General features: G+C 32.4%; 1 non-coding gene and 1 pseudogene across 1 annotated transcript; both read left to right on the forward strand.

Moving 5' to 3' along the window:
* The window catches only part of LOC138395966 (small ribosomal subunit protein uS15-like), an 87,559-nt pseudogene extending 65,778 nt beyond the window's left edge, over positions 1-21,781 (forward strand).
* LOC138396197 (small nucleolar RNA SNORA18) lies at positions 13,452-13,577 on the forward strand. The gene has a single exon (XR_011235662.1). It is a non-coding gene; the product is annotated as a small nucleolar RNA SNORA18 (small nucleolar RNA).
* Positions 21,782-21,847: the final 66 nt, after the last annotated feature.

Genomic DNA, 21,847 nt, shown 5'->3' on the forward strand with positions numbered 1-21,847 from the left:
ACAATGATCAAAAGATGCTTCCAGATTCATAACTAACCTGGTTAAGAGAATGCTACCCTCAGGAAAAAAAATTAAGACTATTGCTATTTCATGTAATTTAGTAATAATAATAGCTATACTATCCTTTTCTGTAATTGTGTTGTGGAGGCAAAAATATAGAGAAAGAATTGTAAAAATAAGGACAGAAAGGGAAAAATACAGGACTCTTTTTAATGAGGAGACAAAAATTTGGGAAAACATGTAAAAGTGGGTGAATATTAATTGAGCTATAATTAATGATGGGAGAATCAAATGTGGAAATTTATTTCATAAGTAGAGGATATCACTTTAGACTTAAAATAAATTAGGGTAGAATGCCCAAAATTAAAAACACCATATTATTCAGTGAAACTCTGTTGAGAAAATACAAATAATAATAAGGTGGTAAACTATAAGTATTTACATTCTCATAACTAAATAATTTAGGGGGATAGAAGAACACCAATAGGAGCTTAACCACGTAGAATGTAATAATCTTGCAAAGGCCTGGAGAATAGGATCCCCACTTTATAAAGATGGCATTATAATGAGAAGCATCACATGCAAATGAGGTAACCAGAAACTACATGCTAAGCCATAGCGGGTCCAGCTAGCTCTACTCTGAGGGAAGGAGTGAGAAAGAATTTGACTTTGTAAGACAGTTAAAGTGTAAATTGAAAAGGAGAGAGTCTGCATAATGCATAAGAGGGTTAAATTTAGTTTGCAAATTTGAGAGTGCTTTCGGGTACTATAAAATTTATGTTTCTCCTACGGAATTTGGTCAAGTCAGTGCAGTTACATATTCAAATAGTCCCATGTGCTCTGCTTCTTGACATGGTATCAGGAAGAAAATCACAGGGACCCAAGACTGGGAAAATGTAGAAGCTTCATCTTCTAGGGACTTGGATGAGTTAACTTAGGGCCAGGAACTGTGACAGTGCTGAGATTCTCTCTCTGTCCTTGCTACACCCAGGAGAGCCATAGTGGAAGTACAACAAGAACTAAACAAAAACATTAAACTAGCTCTGGGCAGACACAGACTTCTGGGCTTAATTCCAGTATTAAAAAAAACTCCTTTAAGGATTTTGTTCAGGCAAACCCCTGATTAATTATTTCAGGATTTTGGACTTTAATGCTTTCATGTTTTGTTTTTGTTTTTCCTTTTTAAATATATTGACAAACTGCGTTTTTTGTTTTAATTGTAAGAAGTCATATGAAGATTTGGCAATAAATACATTCTTAAATGTCTCATATTATTTTCTTTGGCTTATATTACACAATGAATCATATATTGCAGTCATTTTTCTAAATGTCTTATTTTTACAATCAGAATATAAGATCCCTGAAGGCAGCTATGTGTATGTATATAATACATGTGCATTCAGGGACTACATTTGAAACATCACCAGTAAGGGGATAAAGAACAAGATGGGGCTACTATAGCCTGTAAGAAACAAGGGCTTTAATACTTCGACAATTCCTGACATTTATGGGCCAACTCCTGAGGGCCATATTGGTTATAATGTCAAGTTGAATACACTATTAATATACTTCACTGGATAAGTGTGAATGCTATGGTTTTTATCATCAGTGTGAATGGCCCATAACTCAAAAACTGTAAACTCAGTTGAGTTATTAAAGGATTTCTCTTAGGGAAAAAAAAAACACACAAAGACAAAAGCTTGGTTTATGATGAGATCTTTGTTGGTGAACTGCTCATTTTAAAAATGGAAAACATAAAGTCTAGCCTTCTAATAAAAATGGAACATTAGGAAAGCATTTCAAGGAAAGTTCAAATAGAACTGGTTATAAAGCACTCAAAAAATTTCACCAAGCCCACTGAGAAAGGCAGTGAATGATTTCATGAGGCTTCACTCTTAAAAGAGACTACAATTTATTATTTGAAATATCATGACATACATGTTCAGTTGCATCTGGCATGATTAATGTAGGTAAGTGCTAAAAAGATGGTGCTGAATAACGACTTAAAAAGACACTAACCTCCATGAAATTTGCTTTGTGAGAGTGATTCAATGTGTCCTACCTAACGGGTACAACAGAATCAGTATTAGCATGTCTGTCTCTGAGCCTATGCAGAAAGAAGGCTCTGGTTTGTCTTCAAATTAGATAAAATGCATGATATGTCTGAAACAATTTTAAAACACTAAATATGAAGGATTTTAAAATTAAAAATAGATCATAGTCTTTGTAAAAATGTTTTAAATTAAAAAAAATGTTTTGGCATGATTTCATAATTGGTGTGATTTTTATCTGTGCATTTTTTTACTACTTTGAAATCATAGTATATAATTACCATTTGAATTTTGTTTTTTTTTAAATTAACTTTTACTTACTACTTCCCATTCATTACTTGTGGTAAATAACATTTAGTTTTCAGTCCTATCCTGAAGGTTACTTATCATTCCCCTACAGTGGAAGGTCAAGGTGGTTTTAACTTTTGTTTGTCTGTTTTTATAGCTATTTTAGATAACATCAGAATAAAGTTCTCATTACATAATTTTCCCCACATTTAGAAAGCGATATATTACTCATGATAGATTCATAATAGATTCCTACATTTCTGAGTCAAAAAGAGTAGATATTTTTAAGATTCTTGAGGCATTTATGAATGTATTTGTAACTCCCTTTTGAAAACTCTAAGTTCTCCCTGATTCCATCTTATTTAACGCTTAGAGTGTGAATTCTGTTTCCAAACTAGAATCCTTCATGAATCAGCCAGAGCTGTTGCTTTTGTTTCCTGTTTAACACTGTTTATTCTAAGGAGCAGTAATTACTGCTTACCATTTTATTTCATGCACTTAAGTGACTGGCACACAATAGGTGCTCAGTAGATATTTGCAGAATAGAGGCATTAATGCCATGCAATGTCACTGTTGAACTTAGGTTCTATGCATGTCCATTGCTGTGATGATGTCCTTGTTGATCCAGCATCTTGCCAATGATGTAATGGCACCTCACTCTAGCTTCCAAGGCTCATACTTTTTAGATTACCCCTCACTTCGTATGCCATGGTTGCCCAAAGTGTGGCATTGTGGCCTAGTGACTGGTTACAATAAGGCCAGCCCACCCTTACCAACTCTTAGGGCCTTTGATTTAAATCAGGACACAGCTCAGACTTTCCATTCCCTCTTGATGCTTTCCACCCAGGGACCTTGGGGAACTTTTTTGCCACAGGACTGAGAGCCTCCTGGAATTCCTAAACTCTGACTTTTAGAAGCAAAATTCAGGGTCACTGTCCTTCACCCTTATAGTTTTAGAACTTTTAATGCAAACTAAACTTTGCTCTCAGTTCTATGTACCACAGGCAGAGAAAGATCTTATTAAAACCTAGAAACATATGCCTATATGGTTATTAGATCTTTAGGGAGGTTTTCATTTTATTTATTTATTTATTTATTTAAATTTTTTATTTCAGCATATTATGGAGGTACAAATGTTTAGGTTACGTATATTGCCTTTGCCCCACCCAAGTCAGAGCTTCAAGTGTGTCCATCCCCTAGACGGTGCCCACCACACCCATTAGGTGTGAATATACCCATCCTCTCCCCCTCCCACCTGATGAATGTTACTGCTATATGTGCACTTAAGTGTTGTTCAGTTAATACCAATTTGATGGTGAGGACATATGGTGCTTGTTTTTCCATCTGGTATATGTATACCATGGAGTACTACTCAGACACAAAAACAATGGTGATCTAGCACCTTTTTATTTGGATGTGGGTGATATATTTACCTAACTATAAGGATACCTCAAATGAATTTTATTAGCCTCAAACAACAAGTATTTTATTTATCTCATGATTTTGTGGATCAGAAATTTGGGCAGAAGTCTGCCTTATCTAACAACTATTACACTCACTCAGTGGCATTTAGATGGTGACTGGTTGGGTCTGAAGGGTCTAAGATGGTTTATTCACATAAGTGGTATTTGGGCAGGTGCAGCAGGAAGACTGGTCTCAGCTGAGTCTGGTCTCTCTCCATGGAGGCCCAGGATCTCCTCATGTGGTCTCTCCAGCAGGTAATCTGACTACTTACGTGACAGTGCAGGGTTTTCATTGTGAGACTTTCAAAGGACAGCAAGCAGGTACGGGGTTGGACATTTCTTTCAGTAACTTAAATATTTGAAATTCCTTCACCCTATAGGTGTATCTTACAGTGTGCTCCTTCTGTCTGGAATTTCTCCCTTTGCCCCTTCCACTTATAGCCTCAAGGACTCACCTTATTCACTCAAATCTTTCCTTTTAAATGCTCTTAAGATATTTCTTATATTTCTGCTTAGTAACACTGATCAAATTTTAAGTTGTATATTTCCTTTTGTAATATTGACTGACCTGGATTCTAAGATCCATGAATACAAAGAAATATGTATCTTCTTTAACATTACATACTTGGTATATATAGACCACCATCTGATCCAACTGTAAACCCCAAAATTGATTATTAGAAATTTGAATAATAAATGTAAAAAGGCAATAGTTATAACATTTTTCTGACGTATTTGTAATAAAACCTCCTATGTTTGTTTTTATTTATTTATTTTTATGTATAAGATCTCACTATGTTGCCCAGGTTGGTCTCAAATTCCTGGCCTCAAAAAAAAAAAAAAAAATCCTGGCCTCAGGTGATCAAGTGATCCTCTCACCTCAGCCTCCAGAGTAGTTGGGAGCCACCATGCCCTCTTCCATGTTATTTTTGACATTATTATATTGTCCAATCTACAAAACTTTTTTATTTTGATACATTCCATAGTTTTTAAGCTTGGATATCCTCATTTATCTAGATATTTTATAAATATTGATTTTTATTTCCATCTGATTTGCTTTGAATTTTGCATGAAAATAATTAATCTATGTTGAATTATTTTTAACAAATTAATTCCATTTTTTCTCCAGTCTGGATGTTACCTGTTACTGAATTCCTATCTATGCTAGAGTCTGATTCACTGACACCTTCCAGTAGGATAGATTTTACATTAATAAGGGGTTTGGCATTTATTTAAAACTTTTCTTTTTTTATTTCTCAGTTACATACCATAATTTTCTTTATAAATGAAACATCCTTAATTTTCATACAAATTCACACTCCTACTCCCCACCACCTCATCACAAACTCTGGTATAATTTGGTTTTTAATGTTGTTGTGAATTTTCAGTTTTGTGTGCATGAGTGTCTTTTGCTATACTTAATAAAAATTTAGCAGAGAATTTAGTAGAGACTAATGGATGCTACCATTTGAACTTGGGAATTTAAGGAGAACTATTATTTATTATAATGAAATGTAAAGCTGCCCTAAACTTAGTTGAGCTTTCCATTCAAGCCTTCCTTTGAAGTTTGGGGTCAGCCAAAGTGTTTTCTTTACTACTTTTATGAAGTCCTCTTATTGGAACGGTAGTCTCCTTATCCTTATTTGTACTATTATTATAAGATATTACTACATTTTTATTCCTTAGCTTTACCCAGTCAGGATCAGAATAGTCTGGCATACTTGATAACCCATTGACCCTCTCCTCTGAAGTAAGTGCCAGTCTACGTCTTTAATTTTCTATTACATGTAGCTGCTAGGTAATTAAAGTATGGTATTAAATATTAAAAATTAATTTCATGCCACAAACCACTAAATATATAACCTTGGGCCACTATATGCCATGGGCAGTGCTAGGAAGTCATTTTTGCAATTAAAAATGCAACATTACTGTTCACAGATATAAAACAAAATTCAGGATTGGAGAGGTTAAATAATTTCCTAAAGACTAATCAATTCCCAAGTCAAAATTTGAATCCAAATGTATCTGATGCCAGATTTTAATTTCATTTCTTAATCATGTACAAGTCATCTACTATATATATATATACTGTTTGCATAAAATGAAAAATTATACTCTTTACCCTAGAAGGTAAATTTCGAACATCATATATTATATCAAGTTTTGCCAGAATTAGAGAAGATTATGAAAATCATGCACTAATAATGGTTGGTATCTAGGAAATATGAAACTTAACATTTACTGTCATGCTAGTCCACATATGTGGGCTTTAAATAAAGATAGAAAAATTATTATAAGAAAACTGGGACAAATAAAGACTAGTTTTCTGCTCAGTAATAGGTAATGTGTATTTTTCACTATTATAGTGTCATGTATACAATAGATAACCAACACATATATTGGGTTAAATCTTTGCCTGGGTTGATTAATAATTGTTAAAACTATATGTAGGAAGACCCACTAAAAGAATGGAAAAAATATATAGTTCGGTAAATCACATTGAAATGACTGCTTTGCAATCATTAAGCCCTTTACTTCACAACTTATATCAAAACAAATTTCAAGTATGTTGAATATTTACTTATTTATAGAGACAGAAGAAAACAAAAATGAATATTCATTAAATCTGGGTGGAGGTAGTGGAAAACAAATTTTCTAAGTTCAGATATAATGAGAAAAAGTACAAAGAAAAGGCAAATAGATTTAACTACATTGTAATAGAAAAATCCATGTGTTTAATATGGAATGAAATTAATGTATTTGAAAATTATTTGCTGCAAATGTAAATGGATAGTTAAAAATACTTCATAAAAATTTGCAAGCAACACCAAAACTCTAAAATATTAGTGGCAAAAATATCACTAACATTATCATAACTAATAAATAATTGACTTGAAAAATCACAATACTTACTAGTAAAAATTGCCAGTTAAACCATCAATGAAACATGCATTTTCCCTTTCAGCTTAGGAAAAACTAAAGAACACTTTATGTTGATAAAACAAAGGTAAAATGTGTAATGTCTTACTTTGCTGGTAGAAGTAGTTTGAATTACCAATTTAAAAAATAATTTAGCAATATTTGTTAAGTGCCTTAAGCAATTTCACTTCCTAGATTCTAGTATAAAGAAATTATCCTGTGTGTGTGGCAGGGGAAGTGTTAGCCAAAATGTGTTTATTGTGGCATTATTCACAATGGTAAAAATTTGAAAATGACTTTAATATCCAATAATTAGAAGCATATGTAAACTACTGAACATTCATCAATATTTTTCAGTTCAAAAAATGGTATTTTTGAAGATGTAGTACTATCTAAATTTTCATGTACTTTCACATTATAATTTCAGGGAATCCAGTTAATGAAAAATAAACTTGGTACACTCTGATATAGGGTTTTCTTAGCATGATGGATTGTCCTTTTTACTCAAATAACATTGATAGAAAAATTTAAGAAAATAAGTTATATTTTCAATTGTTTAAATGTTGATAAATTGATTTTTCCCTCCATGCTCTGGATGTAAATTTTTTACACTAACATAATTGAAAATCTTTTAGATGGTACAACTATCTAGAAAATGTCGGAACTCAGTTTTCATTGCCCGCCCCACCACTCAACCCATTGCCTGGTAAGCTTTCAAGAACTTTGAGGAGTGCTCTGATTTCTGTGTATAATCATGACTCAGCCCACTTCTACTGGGGTTGCTGCTTCTCTGCTGGAGTCATGTTCTATTTTCTGTGTATGCTGTTTCACAGTGAATGCTGTTGGTTGACCAAGCCTAACCACCTCCACTAGGGTTATTATGGTTTTACCATTGCTTTAGATCTAACTGCTTTTTATCTTCCTCGTCCACTGAGCATTGTAGTTTCTCTTACCCTTTCATGGGTCCTCAAAGTTGTCTTGATTAGGCCTCCTGATTTCTGCTTTCCAGGGCACTCACATCTGTTCAGATACCCCAGTGTTCTACCAGACAGTTTAATATTTTCACCAAACATCTATACCTTTTTCACCAAGTGCAGGGGTACTTTCACTACTCTGCCAGATATATCCGTTTGTGTCCTGTGTGCCTGTTTCTGTCTATCACTTGGCCCTGTGCCAAAGTATTCCTGGTGCTCACATAGTGTGACAATTCTATCAAAGGGATTATAGCAAGGAAGACAAGGAAACTTTTCCCCCCTTATGTCACATCCCACTACAGGGACCCAAAGCAGTGCTACTTGTGATCCAAGATTTTACAGAAATATTCTTTCTGTCTTTTTCTTCTTATAGCCATTTTCATTTCAAAGATCTAAATTCATGTTATAGCCACCCTGCTGTATTCTTAATAGCTAGTCTTTTTGATGACTAAAATATTTTTACTGGATTAGAATTCTCACATCTGGCTTCCACATCCTCCTAGGAATCCAGCTGTTCATTCCCAGTCCTTCTCACCACTACCAAGCAACTTTCTTGAGCAGAATCTAGATGCTAGCTCTCTTTCCTACACATACCACATATATTCGATTGCAGCAACAGCTTCTCCTCTGTGTTGCCATCAATATATTTGCTCAGATCATTCTGCAGCTTTCAGATCTTTGCAGCCAGGATTCAGGTGAAGAATTTCAGAATTAGACAAACGGTTCTCAGAGCGGTTTGAATATATTCACCTTCACTGCTCCTTGTAGCTCCTATCCATCATTTTAGGGTCTCAGCAAAACCTCCCCATTAATACAAAGTTACATATTCTAAACAAAAACCACAACTAAATTTAATCAAATGATCAGTCTTTTGTATGCAAAGGTAATAAATAATTTGATGTGTTTTATTGTTGTTTGTATTTTAACAGTACGGATTATTTTAATGGGGCTGGGTCTGCATGGTATCTAAATAACCAATATGTTTTCCCTGACACTTTCATAATTGTCCCCTAAAGTATATTACCAAATGAATATGTTGATTTATGGCAGACTCTAGTATTTCAATCTTTGTGAACTTCAATCTTTCACAAAAGTGTGGCTTTGAGCAAGAGACTTATGCTAGAAAGTTTCTTGAAAAAAATTAGATTTCTTAATACAATTATCACAATATCATAAAGTATGTTTAAATTTAAAATAGTTCAAATATATTTTTTAATATAACTTTTGTATTTCACCTGGATTTATTTTTTGGGTACTTTACTTAAATAATAATAACAAAAGTGCTAGTAAAGATAACACAAAAGGAAATGTTTCTATTAGCAGTTGTTACCATATAAAGATTATTCTGAAAAGTCCTATGGATCAAAGTAACACTGAGTTACTGCCTAACTTCTGAACATAGATCTAAGATAAATTAAATCTCCAATTTTTTCCCCGGAAACAGGTGTATTGATTTGTCTTTCACATAATGTGATTTAGCTCTGTAAAACAGGATGTTTACAAGAACTGTTTCATCCCTTACAATTGTAAAAGCAATGGCCATAGATTTCTACTTCATCTTGGAATATGTGTGTGTATATGTGGTGTGTGTGTATGTGTATGTGTAGTAAAACATTTATTAAGTTCATATATATGGAATATATGTATTCCATACATGTAATATCACATGTGTATGTATACATAGAATACATATTTTATGAGGAATACAACACACACACGGAGAATGTATATGTACATGTAAATACTCTTCTAAATAAACACAATTTAACTAAATAATGAATTCACGTGAAATATTTAAACATCCTTACATTTCTGCCTGTTGGTCTCTTAGCTAATTATTCCCTTTAGTTTCCTACCTGCATTCCTTAAAATGGTAAGTAAATTTCTGTTGCTATGGTTTAGAATTTTGAACAGAAGACTGACAATTACATGATTCAAAGTAGATGACAGTTTGCCTTTTTGGAGGTAGTATTTATAGTCTAAAATAATAATTATCTGTAAGATTGTCAAGGGGTTACAAAGTTATTACAATTATTAAACACTTTTATTCATCATAGTAATTTCGAATGCAGCTCTAAATGGTTAGTCTCTACCTTTGTAGTAGAAATTTATACATTTCTTGTATAATGAGTGAGGTAAAAAGATTGAAAAGAGAAAATCCAAATAATTCAGGCAATCACAACTAGAAAATGGATACCTCAGTATAGAAGACTTTCCATACTGACTGGGCTAATAATCTATCCTTTCCATGATTTTAGTTTTTTGTAATTTTAGCCAGAATAATTCATATAATGGCAGAGTTAGGAGAGTTTCACAAATGTCATTAAGACTTGCTTTTGTCTATCAAACAGAAATTTAACTTAACTGTTTATTATGCATAATATTTGGTGGTATAGAAATTTATAAACTCCCCACATGCTTGTAAAGAATCATTCATTTGAGTTTTAAATGGGCTCATTCATAGTTCATAAGAAATATATTTTTTAGAGCAATCTTAGATTTTATATATGTCTATGTAAATCATAGCACTAAATTACAGCATTCTATATGTATAGAATCATAATAGAACTTATACAATTCTATAAGTTTAACCCATCTTTAATGCCATATTCATATTTGAAAATTAAAAATTTTTTATGACCTTGTGTCATAGCAGAATATATTGTACTTTCCTGATGAATTTTCTTGTTCCTATAAATAACTTTCCTTTTTCTGTTATTTTTTAAATTTTTATTTATTTAATGTTTATTTTTTTAATTAAATGGTAATCCAAAACTGTCTTCAAGTGTTCATATGTAGAGATTAGTGTATTGGAGGACTCTCATAAGTCACTGTGGTTTAGTTGGAAAAATATTTGTTCAGGAGTCAGTAAGTTCTTCATTAAATCCTGGCTTCCTTTTTTACCATGCATAACCTCATGCAATTTTTTTAGCCTCTCCAATTGTTACTTTCCCTACTTGTAAAATGTAACACTTTCCTTATTTATTTTTTGTGATGTATAAATGAGATAGTATATGAATAACATTTTGAACGGTGTCTGGCACATTTCATGCAACCTCAGTGCAGGGCAGCCATTATTATTAGACCAATCAAGGAAAGCATAGCTGCCCAACCATCTGGCCCCAGGGGTATACAATGCTGCATTTTGGTCTTTCTTACCCTATCTATTCAATTCCCAAGGAGAAATACTTATATAGACAGTTCAAGAGCTAGGTCCATGGTGTTAGATTCATACTGTTTACTTCTGGAAATCCATTCTTTGCGAGTATTTCTATCTCCTCCACTTATGAGCCCCAGCTAACTTCTTACCCTAGATAAAAAAGCCTACAAAAGACCCACAATTCAGTAAGCCTTGAGGAGAGCTCGCCTGTCTTTTCTTACACATGAGGATATGCTTTTCTTTGCACTGATTTTTTTCTTACCATGTAAGTCTTAGAATAGATGTGGGCTAAGAAAAAATGGAAATAGGGTCTTTAAGTTTGCCTTTAATGTAGACAAAAGAATGCCTTATCAGCCTAGCTAAAAAAAAAAAAAAAAAGGATCATCTTGGGCTTTGGTGGCAAAGCATAATATTAATAAGAATGTGTAGGTTTGGTCTTAAGCTCTGAGTATACTATTTCTTTTGGGGACCTTGAAAGAACTGACAGTCATAAACAAGACTATGTTTTTACACGACTTACAAAAACCCATGTTCAAATATTTAATATGATACAGTCATTTGGTTTGTAATTTTTACTGTTTTACTCTGTCCATAGCTAGGCTAGTGAATTCTCAAACAGCGTGGTTGATCAGTGATTAGTAAAAATACACGTGGAATTACTTTCAGCATTTACTCTTACTTTCTACTTCTTTCCATTGTTAGCTTCTCTAATGTTGTGTTTGTCTCAGTGACTGAATTTGACTTCCTTAGCTTTGAACTGTGATACACACTCTAGGGTATAACTTTCATTTATTCATTTAGTCTTATAAACAAACAAAAGCTAAAGTATGATTAAAAGTTTGACCTTTTGGGTAACCACTGCCAGATCCCTGGGCTGACATGCCTTGGTAAATGGCCCAGATGGACATGGAGTGGGTCTCCTCAATGAGTGATCTAAATCCTGTTGCATTTTAACACCCATTGTTACATTTATTGTAAAAATATAACACACACACAGATAGATATACAAAACAAAAGTGTAAGCTTATAAATTATCATAAAGTGAACACGTTTGACTCAGATAAAGGTATAGAATATTGCCAGTAGCCTTAAAGTCCCTTTTTGTCTTCTCCAGTCACTTTCTCATCTACTCTTCCAAAGATAACCAATATCTTGGCTTTTAAGATAATCTGTTATTTGATATTCTTTATTGTTGTTTAGTATATTTATAAATTCTTAAACATTACAATTAAATTTCCCAGTTTCAAATTTCATTTTAAAAGAAATATACAATATGTAAGATTTTTTATTTAGTTTTTTTACTAATTATATTGTGTGTCATTTATTCTTAATGTGTGGAGTTTGTTGATTACTCATTATCCTTTATGGATTATTTCACAATTCAAATATTCATTCAAGTGTGTTGGACATTTAAGTCACTTGCTAGTATTGTCCATTATGAAAACCACTGTTCTGCCTATTCATATTCATGTACTGTTGTGCCTGTGATTACACAATTCTTTTGGGTATCTTTCTAGTATGCACTTGCAGGATAACAGAGGAAGTTCAATGCCAAACAGCTATTCCAGTGATTATATCAAGTTACACTTCAGCCAGTAATCTATGAGATTTTTCATTATTTTACATTTTTTCAACTCTTAGAATTTACTTACTTTTTAATATTGTTTATTATGTTGGATGACTCTGTCGATATCCTAAGTTGTGAAATGCTTTTTCACATATTTTGTCTGTACCCTTCCATATTCTTTGTCTTTTCTTAATGGCAGGATAAGTTTTTAATATTCTTTGGATTTGAACTCTTTCTCTGTCATATATGTGCTGAATATCTCCCACTATGTGACTTATGTTTTCACTTTTTAGGGATGGCTTTTAAAGAATAAAGACTTCTTAATCTTAATGTAATATTACATATTTTTCCACACATTTTTTAATTTTTTATTTAAGCATATTACGTGAATACAAATGTTTAGGTTACATATATTGTCTTTGCCCCAGCTGAGTCAGAGCTTCAAGTTTGTCCATCCCCCTGACGGTGCGCACCGCACCCATTAGGTGTGAATATACCCATCCCCTCCTGCCCTCTCCCACCTGCCTGACACCCAATGCATGTTACTACTATATGTGCACATAAGTGTTGATCAGTTAATACCAATTTGATGGTGAGTACATGTGATGCTTGCTTTTCCACTCTTGTGATACTTCACTTAGTAGAATGGGCTCCAGCTCTATCCAGGATAATACAAGAGGTGCTAGATCACACATGTATCTTTTATAATCACTGCTACTATTACAAATGTTTTCATGTTTAAAAGTAGTTGATAGTGTTACACTGATAATGCCTTGTTCATTTTGTTATATAAATTGAACCTGAGCAGATGTAAAAGTGGATATATGCTATTGCACATGTAATCAAGAGAGCTAAGTTACATCTGCCTTGTGTAAAATGTGTTCTACATAATAAACAGTTGGTCAAAGTTGAATAATAATTGAATATAAGGCGTGAAATCTCATGAAAATATTTTACTATGGATTTTTTTATTTCTTATTGTAAACTGTAAATACTATCTTCATCTTTTTGTGCTAAAGAATGAGAGCAGTTGAGGTCTATTCTGATGAAGCTTTTCTTGTAGCTGCACATCTTTGGAAACAGCTCATAGAGAAACTATGATTTTGCTTTACTCACAGGACTGTTAGATCTGTGGGAAGGAACTATAAGACAGAGTTGCTAAAAGCATGAAGTACCAGGTGATATTTTTTTTTTACCTTAGATATTGGTATACCCCACAGATCTATACTATTCTTCAGTGTGATGGCTTTGTATCAAATATGATTTGAACTCATTCATATTTAGAAAGTGACACTCAAGCAGGTCTATCTACTCTAGAAATGACCCTAGAGTAAATTGCTTTAAGAGATTATATCCCAAAGATTCATGGCGAAAAATTTTTGAAGTTTTCATCAGTATGTCCATATTCATATGGAGATAAAAGAAACTAAAATAAAAGAATTATGGGGTGACAGAACACCTGTGGATTAAGCATCAGTTCTTTTAAAAAGGGCTATCTTGAACATAAATCTTGACTCAAGCTTTGTAGGAACTAAAGTGACCCTTATTGACAGTGGAAAGAATCACACATGAGAAATTCCTTGAATAAAAATTTATTGATTTTTAAAAAAGAATGAGTATAGCTTTTTTATACCTTTGATAATTTAATTTTTGAAAATTCTATTGTTATTTTGCAAACTTCTGAAGCAGTGAAATTAAATAGTAACTTTAGATTGATGGTAGGTTTAGAAATTGAAACTGTTAGTATTGGCAATTATTTTTATCTATGCAAGTTAAAATTTTCTCCATATTCTGCAAAAGATAAGCTGACAAAAAAAAAAACGCAGAAAGAATGAAACTAAAAAACTACAATGTATTCTCATAGTATAAGGTAGATGATTGTTTAAAACATTACTATTAGGTATATTGATATTACAAAACTTCAGTTATAGAATTTGGGGCTCATCAAAACAGCCACATGGATTAACATTATAATACATAAATAGCACAAATTTGAAATTTAAATAAACATATGCCAAAAAAATACCTATTTTTCATTTTGTAGATATGATTTCTATTTAACATTTCACTTAAGCACTTTAATACATAATATCACTATAAGCAAAATTTGAAAACTTCTGCACCTAGACTAAAAAGCAAGCAAACAAAAGTCATACTAGTTCATGGGGCACATAAAACATTTTTCCAGATTGAGACTAAGAATGCTACTTCTCTGTGAAAGACACAAATTTTATGATTTTCTCAATTATCTTTTCAAATGAAGTTTATTAGCTTCTAGACCACTGGATCTAGGAAAATTCCCAAAATAGCTTCATGATGTTTTTGAATCCCCTGGAATTCTCTTCAAAATTTTCTATCTATGTTTTTGGGATGTGAGAGATGGACCAAACCAGCAATTACATTTTTACTTCTTTGAGTACAGTAAGTAAAAACCATTACAGAATCAAAAAAAAAAATCATTCACTCCCAGTCCGAAGCAAAAGAGAACTGCAGGAGAAGCTATGGTTTTTCTGTATTTACGTGCTTTGCATATGTTACAGAATGTTCCATATTTTGTATATGAATTTGAAATACTTTTTGGATTTTAATTCTTTATTTTCCATTTTTAATTTCAAAATATTACGGGGGTACAAATAATTTTGGTTACATGGATCACTTTTGTAATGCTTGAGTCACAACTATAAGCAAGCCCATCACCCAAATAATTCTTTTAGTGTCATTGAAGGAATCCAATATTGGTCATCCTTCTGGACTGTGTGTGAAATATTAAACTTCTGTCCTCAGGGAAGAAAATAAACCAAATAAATGTTTAGTATTTCAAAGTCTATCATCATTTCGGATTGATTAGAATAAGTCCCCTAAATATGTTACTTCATACATGTGGGCTTTGAAGGTCTGTGTTTTATTTATTTATTTAAGGCAATTTTAGAGCTTATCAATGAATCTGCACTGTGTTCACATTTCCGTATTGACCTCTACTTTCCTTTGGTTTCTAAGGTCAGGATGTTATTTCCAGTTGATGGAATTACTTTTAATATAAACATTGTTCTTTTTAGATTTTGTCTTAGGTGGAAGAATATGTGTATGTTCATGTTCCAATTCCAATAAATGATGCCTGCTTGCCTTCCTACCCACATTTTACATAGTTTCTCAGAAATCTCTTAGCTCAGTCAGTTATAATTTCCTTCTTAATAAACAGCAGAATTACTTTCTCCTACATATCATTCTATTAGGTGAGTAGTCTATGATGCTGGCAATTTTTGTATTCTATAAGCTTGGAGTGAGTGAATATCATTAGTTATCTGGAACAGGATTGTTCAGTAGAATATTCTGCTATGATGGCAATATTTGAGCTGTCCAATTGAATAGCCACTTATAACATGTGGCTACTGAGTGTTGAAAATGTGGCTAGTGTAACTGAGGGTCTGATTTTTAAATTGTATTCAATTAATTTAAATTTAAATAGACACACGTGGCCAATAGGTACCACTTTCAACAGTGCAGTTATAGAAAGTTATCTGCATTTCTTGTAGTTGTACAAACCATTTTGACAATCTCTCGTTCTTCAAGCATAATAGCAATTTCTGAAAATTCCAAATTCTATATAACATTTGAAACTTTATACTGATATTTCTTCAGATATCCTGGCCTTTTGATTTACTTTTATATTATGCTGATATCTAGTTTCCTAATTAAGATTAATAGAATATCCCAAACGTTTAGATGACTTTATTACTTTTATTTTCTTATTTATTACCATTTCAAAAAAAATAATTCACCAAAAAAACTTCTCAATTGAAGATTTGGTGAAAATAATTCACTGAGTTTTACTCCTATTTCATGTCACTCTTTTTGCACAGTGTTTAATAAGTGTTCACATCTTAAAAAAATAGCTTGTTTTAGAACTTGAATCACTACATTTAAAGAAGTATTTTTTCTTTGTGAAAATATTTCCCCAATTTTACACATATACTTCATGATATTTTGCTATCTTGTTTTATTCATACTCCTACTTTTTAAAAATATGATTTTTTATTTAATAACAGCATACCTTGGTAGTTGACAATTTGAGTTGTAAAGAGTCATTTCTTTGCTTCAACATTTGATTTTATGGTGCAAATAATAAGCAAAAGATTGTGTTTTAATATAATCTATTCAGTTTTCATTTTAAAAGTACCTGTTATTTTCAATATTTTCTAATTTCTTATATTTTACCATAGTTTCCTTTTCAAAAGTTGATAAGCACAGAAGAGATACTTTAAATATTTACTCACTCATCTTAATGTTGACTTGTGTTGTGATCAATATTTATTAGAGCTAAATTGTCTGTACTCGGTTCTGCCCTCTGCTCAAGTCAAATTCAATGTACTTGCTTGCTTTGTGTGTCTAAATCATTTGTTTAAGAAAGCATTCCCTAAATGTATCTTGAAACCTTACCTCCACATTTCATCATAGTGCAGCATTCTATGAATTTTTGTGTGGAAAAGATAATTAAAGTTTCTCGGTACTTTACCTAGAGTTTCCCAAGTGTCATTAACCTATCCAGACAGTTCATCTATAGAATAATTATATTTCTGCTGTTACTGTTAAAGATTATATCTCCCGTAATTATTTAATCGACAGTTGTTGAAATGCAGAATGCTTAAAGTATTCTCAGAGATAGTCAATTTGGATCTTTATAGGGTTAAGAAAATTATTCTCAAACATGAATTCTGAGAAACGGAAGACTATAACTTGTTTAATTACTTAGTAGTAATAAGTGCTGAAAACTATAAGAAAATAAGATTGTGCTGGGAGGCCGAGGCGGGTGGATCGCTCAAGGTCAGGAGTTCGAGACCAGCCTGAGCAAGAGTGAGACCCCGTCTCTACTAAAAAAATAGAAAGAAATTATCTGGCCAACTAAAATATATATAGAAAAAAAAAAAATTAGCCGGGCATGGTGGCGCATGCCTGTAGTCCCAGCTACTCGGGAGGCTGAGGCAGTAGGATCGCTTAAGCCCAGGAGTTTGAGGTTGCTGTGAGCTAGACTGACGCCAGGGCACTCACTCTAGCCCGGGCAACAAAGCGAGACTCTGTCTCAAAAAAAAAAAAAAAAAAAAAAAAAAAAAAAAAAAAAAAAAAAAAAAAAAAAAGAAAATAAGATTGTGAAATAAGAACAGTTAGATGGAATGAGTCTAGCAAAGCACCAGTATCACAGAGGAGTAAGGATAAGGAATGTAAGCTTTTTGTGTGAAGGTTGGTATTTTTCCAAGATTTTTCTTTTGCTTTGTTTTATTTTGTTTTGTTATTGCATCTCTCCTGGTTCTGACACTTATTTATACTCAGAAAGTTAATGATAATATCATTTTTTTAGTAAACTTTGTTATTCTATTTATATCAAATACTTAGGGGAATTATTCCTAAAAGCCAGAAAATGCTTATCAAATAAGCCGGGCAACCAACCAACAAACATATGTCCTATTTTAAAAAGCATTTTTTAGTTTGCAGATTTTACACTTATTAATCAGTTAAGAACTTTGAAATAGAGGAAACTATAATAACTATTTTAGAGAAGACTAAACCACTAAAACTTAAAATATGTAATTCTTAAGTCATTCAGCAAATTGAAAGACCTATCAATGAATAGTATCATTTTTCTGTGTCTATTCAGTAGATTGTGATGAATCTTAGACCATTGGTTTGCAAGATTTTACGTCGTGTTGACAAAGGAGCCACATTATATACAGATATAGATACATACACACACACACACACACACATAATGTGGCTCAGCATTATATGTGTTGACAGAGGAGCCACATAACATAATATATATAATGTGGCTCCTCTGTCAACATAACACATAAATGTGTATAATATTTTTACAATATATAATTTAGTGCATATTTATTGAAATACCAACATGAATTTTAAAACTGTGATCTGTTTTGCCACCTAATACTAATAATAAACATTTAAACACTTATTGTCAGCAGGTAAAAAGAAAGCCATAATTTCTACTAATCCTATCTCTTCTAAACTAGTTTTGTGTTCTCAACAATTTTCATTTATCCTGGGATGGCAGTGGTGGGGTTGCTTTTTGTCTCCTTACTTTTCTATTTATTTCTTTTGCTTGCCTTTTGAATACTTTCTAAAGATCTTAGTGAAACTGATAACTCAAAAACAAAAGTATTGGAAGTTATCAAATGAAATAAAAAAACAACATATTACATGCATTGATTTCTCACAATCTCTCATGATTTATTCAATGATTCTTATTGAAATCACTTTTTCTTCCTAATCACCACAATATTCAATAGTTAAATTATTTAAAAATTAAATACATTATTAAGAACTGTACTGGGAATTTTTCTTAAAGGAGTAGAACTTTTTAATAGATCTTAGAGAAATTAAGCAAATAGAACTTTCTGTAATTTCACATCAACATTCTCTTTGTTGTTAAAGGCAACAATCAGTGATAACATTGGCAGCTAATCACATAACAGTGAAGATTTGACATCCACCTCTGACAGCACATTTTAGCTTCCATTTATTACTAAGACATCAGCTAACAGAGATTGGAAGGGACAGTCTACCTCTCCCATCCCTACTTTGGGGTGTTACAGTAAAAGAAAATTGATTTAAGTGACAAAGTTTCAAATACCACTGTTATTTTACCCAATGGTTAATGGATTCTAAATCTGTGCAGGGAATCATGCTCAGTGTTTAATTCTAAACAGCATTCTCACCATAAAAATGTGACTCCTCTGTCAGCACAACGCAGACCTCCTATGGAAGATTTTAAAAGAACCATGCATAGAGCTGCAAATATTTCATTTTAACTTCCATACCATCCCATGCTGTGATGTTTTCCTTGTTCCTTATGTGCAGGTCAGTCTACATATTTCCCACAGAATTCCCGCAGAGGACCTTTGACATGTACACAAAGTTATAAAAACATTTGGTTGAGCCAGGATACAAAATATGGAGAAACATTCCAAACCTTTCCACAGTAAAATCCTATTAAAAGTGTTACAAAGGGAAAGCTGATTACCTTAGTGAGAAGTTGCCTTTATTCAATATCTTTATTATATGTCTTTAAATGATGTTTCCACAAACACCAGTGGAAACTCCAACTGGTAACTTTAAATGAAAACACACATATTTAAACATATTTTCTTTGCCTTCTTTGGTGGCCTAAGATGGTAACAACAGAAAGACCGTGTCTTGAATCATGTTGGGTATGGAGAATAGTACCATATCTTCTGAATACACAGTCAACAGTATTCCTCTTCTTAAAATGTTCTCTGGAAGTAAGTAAACTTTAGTGTGAACAAAAACTACAGAGGTAGCAGTTATTAGTTGATGTTTAGTTGATGTTTATTATATGACTCTTTGGTTCATATTATTGAACAAGCATCTTTTGTAAGTGACTATATCAATTAATTAATTGTGGCAGTGTAAGCCAATACTACAGTTATATCTATGAATATACAAGGATGTATAAGATATGTTACAATTGGAAGGCACACAAGATTTGTTTAGGATCTAAGTTCCTGGACTGGAAGTAATATATTTGGATTACAACTGATTCTGCTAATCTTCAGTGTCAACTTTTTAACAAGGACAATATTCACAGACCATCTTAGTGATCTATTTATCTATTTTTATGCTGAATACAAATGACATTTAAAAAATAATACTGATTTTTCAACACAGTTTTAGATCTACAAAAATTTGCAAATATAATACAGAGAATTCCCATATACACACAGCTAGTTTCCCCAATACTTTATATCTTACATTAATATGGTACATTTGCCATAACTAAATGACCAATATTGGTACAATGTTATTAATTAAAGTCTATACTTTTTAAAATGTAAACACTATTTTTAGTGGGGAGATAGTGGAGGCCCTATGAGGAGTGGAGAAAGCTGTAGGAATTATGACCTGAGCTTTGATTAGCATTCATTTTATAACATATTTTGTGTCTTTATTCACTTTCTGGCCTCAAGTTCCCCATCTGTAAAATTAAAAGATTGAATACTATGAACTCCATTCTGTCCCCTACTTCTAAATTATCTGACTATATTATGTACAACACATCTACACAATAGAAATATAATAATACACTATTTAAACAAGTACATTAGATAAAGTTTTGCTTTTTTTTCAAAAATAAGAGTACTAGAAATGACCTCATGGGAGCTTTTTGTCAATGCACTTACCTTTAATCAAATTATCTTATTCAATAAATATTATATGTCAGGTACTTTCAAGGCACCATTGTTAAAACTATTAATAAGATAGGCAAAGACTCCTACCCTTATGGAGCTTACATTCTACTGAAATAATTTATAATAATGCCCAATAATTTTAAATAAGTTTGCATCTATATCATATCATATATTTGGACTTCAGAGAATACAAATGAAGGAAAAAAAGACATTCCAATGAAGGAGAAGGAGATTATTTTAGGTTATAAATAATAATTCTGTGGTAAAATATGATTAAGAGAAACTAAAAGCAAAAATAATTCTTTCCCCATTCTTTCACATACATTTTAAAAAAGTAAAACTTTTTCTTTAAAAAAGAAAAAAACGATTAGAAGTATCTTTTATCTATTTGGCCAATCTCTGTTTAGAACGGTTGTTCAGTTGTACTTCTTAAAAGGACCTCTTTTCACTATTAAACTGTCTTGGTTGGGACAATAAATTGTATGTTTAACCTACCAAAAATGTAGCCAAAATATAGGAAGTCAGATGCAAATGTCTTAAAATTCGCATTAGGGAATCTTTACTCTGTGTGTAAATAATCATGGGCCACTGGATAATTAATTACAAGCAAGTAAGTACTTGATCAGTTTTAACTGATAGTGAGATAATTCATTTGTAATAACATATATATATATATATTTTTAATTAAAACTATTTCTAAGGCTCCCGCCAGCGTTTCCCTACTTCCTCCCTATTTGCTGCCTAACCACAGCCATCATAGTTAGAATGTGCGCCTGTCCCAGTCCTCTCTGTCCCATAGCCACAGCGTCCCTGCTTGGCTGAAGTTGACATCTGGCTCTGTGAAGAAGCACATTTACAAACTGGCCAAGAAGGGCCTGACTCCCCCTCAAATCAGTGTGATCCAGAGAGACCCATATGGCGTTGCACATTTTGTGACAGGCAATAAAATCTTGAGAATCTTTAAATCTTTAAGCATCTTGAGAAGAACAGAAAGGATAAGGATGCTAAATTCTGTCTGACTCTGATAAGAGAACCAAATTCACCAATTAGCTTTATATTATAAAATCAAAAAGTTCTCCCTCCCTGTTTGGACAAATTTGGAAGTATGAATCCTCCACAGCCTCTTCCCTGGTTTCATAAATTTGTCCATGTACTCAAGCAATGAAATCATCATTTAACTAAAGACAACAAACAAATAAACAACAA

This window comes from Eulemur rufifrons, chromosome 15 (genome assembly GCF_041146395.1).
Source record: "Eulemur rufifrons isolate Redbay chromosome 15, OSU_ERuf_1, whole genome shotgun sequence".
Lineage (NCBI taxonomy): Eukaryota > Metazoa > Chordata > Mammalia > Primates > Lemuridae > Eulemur > Eulemur rufifrons.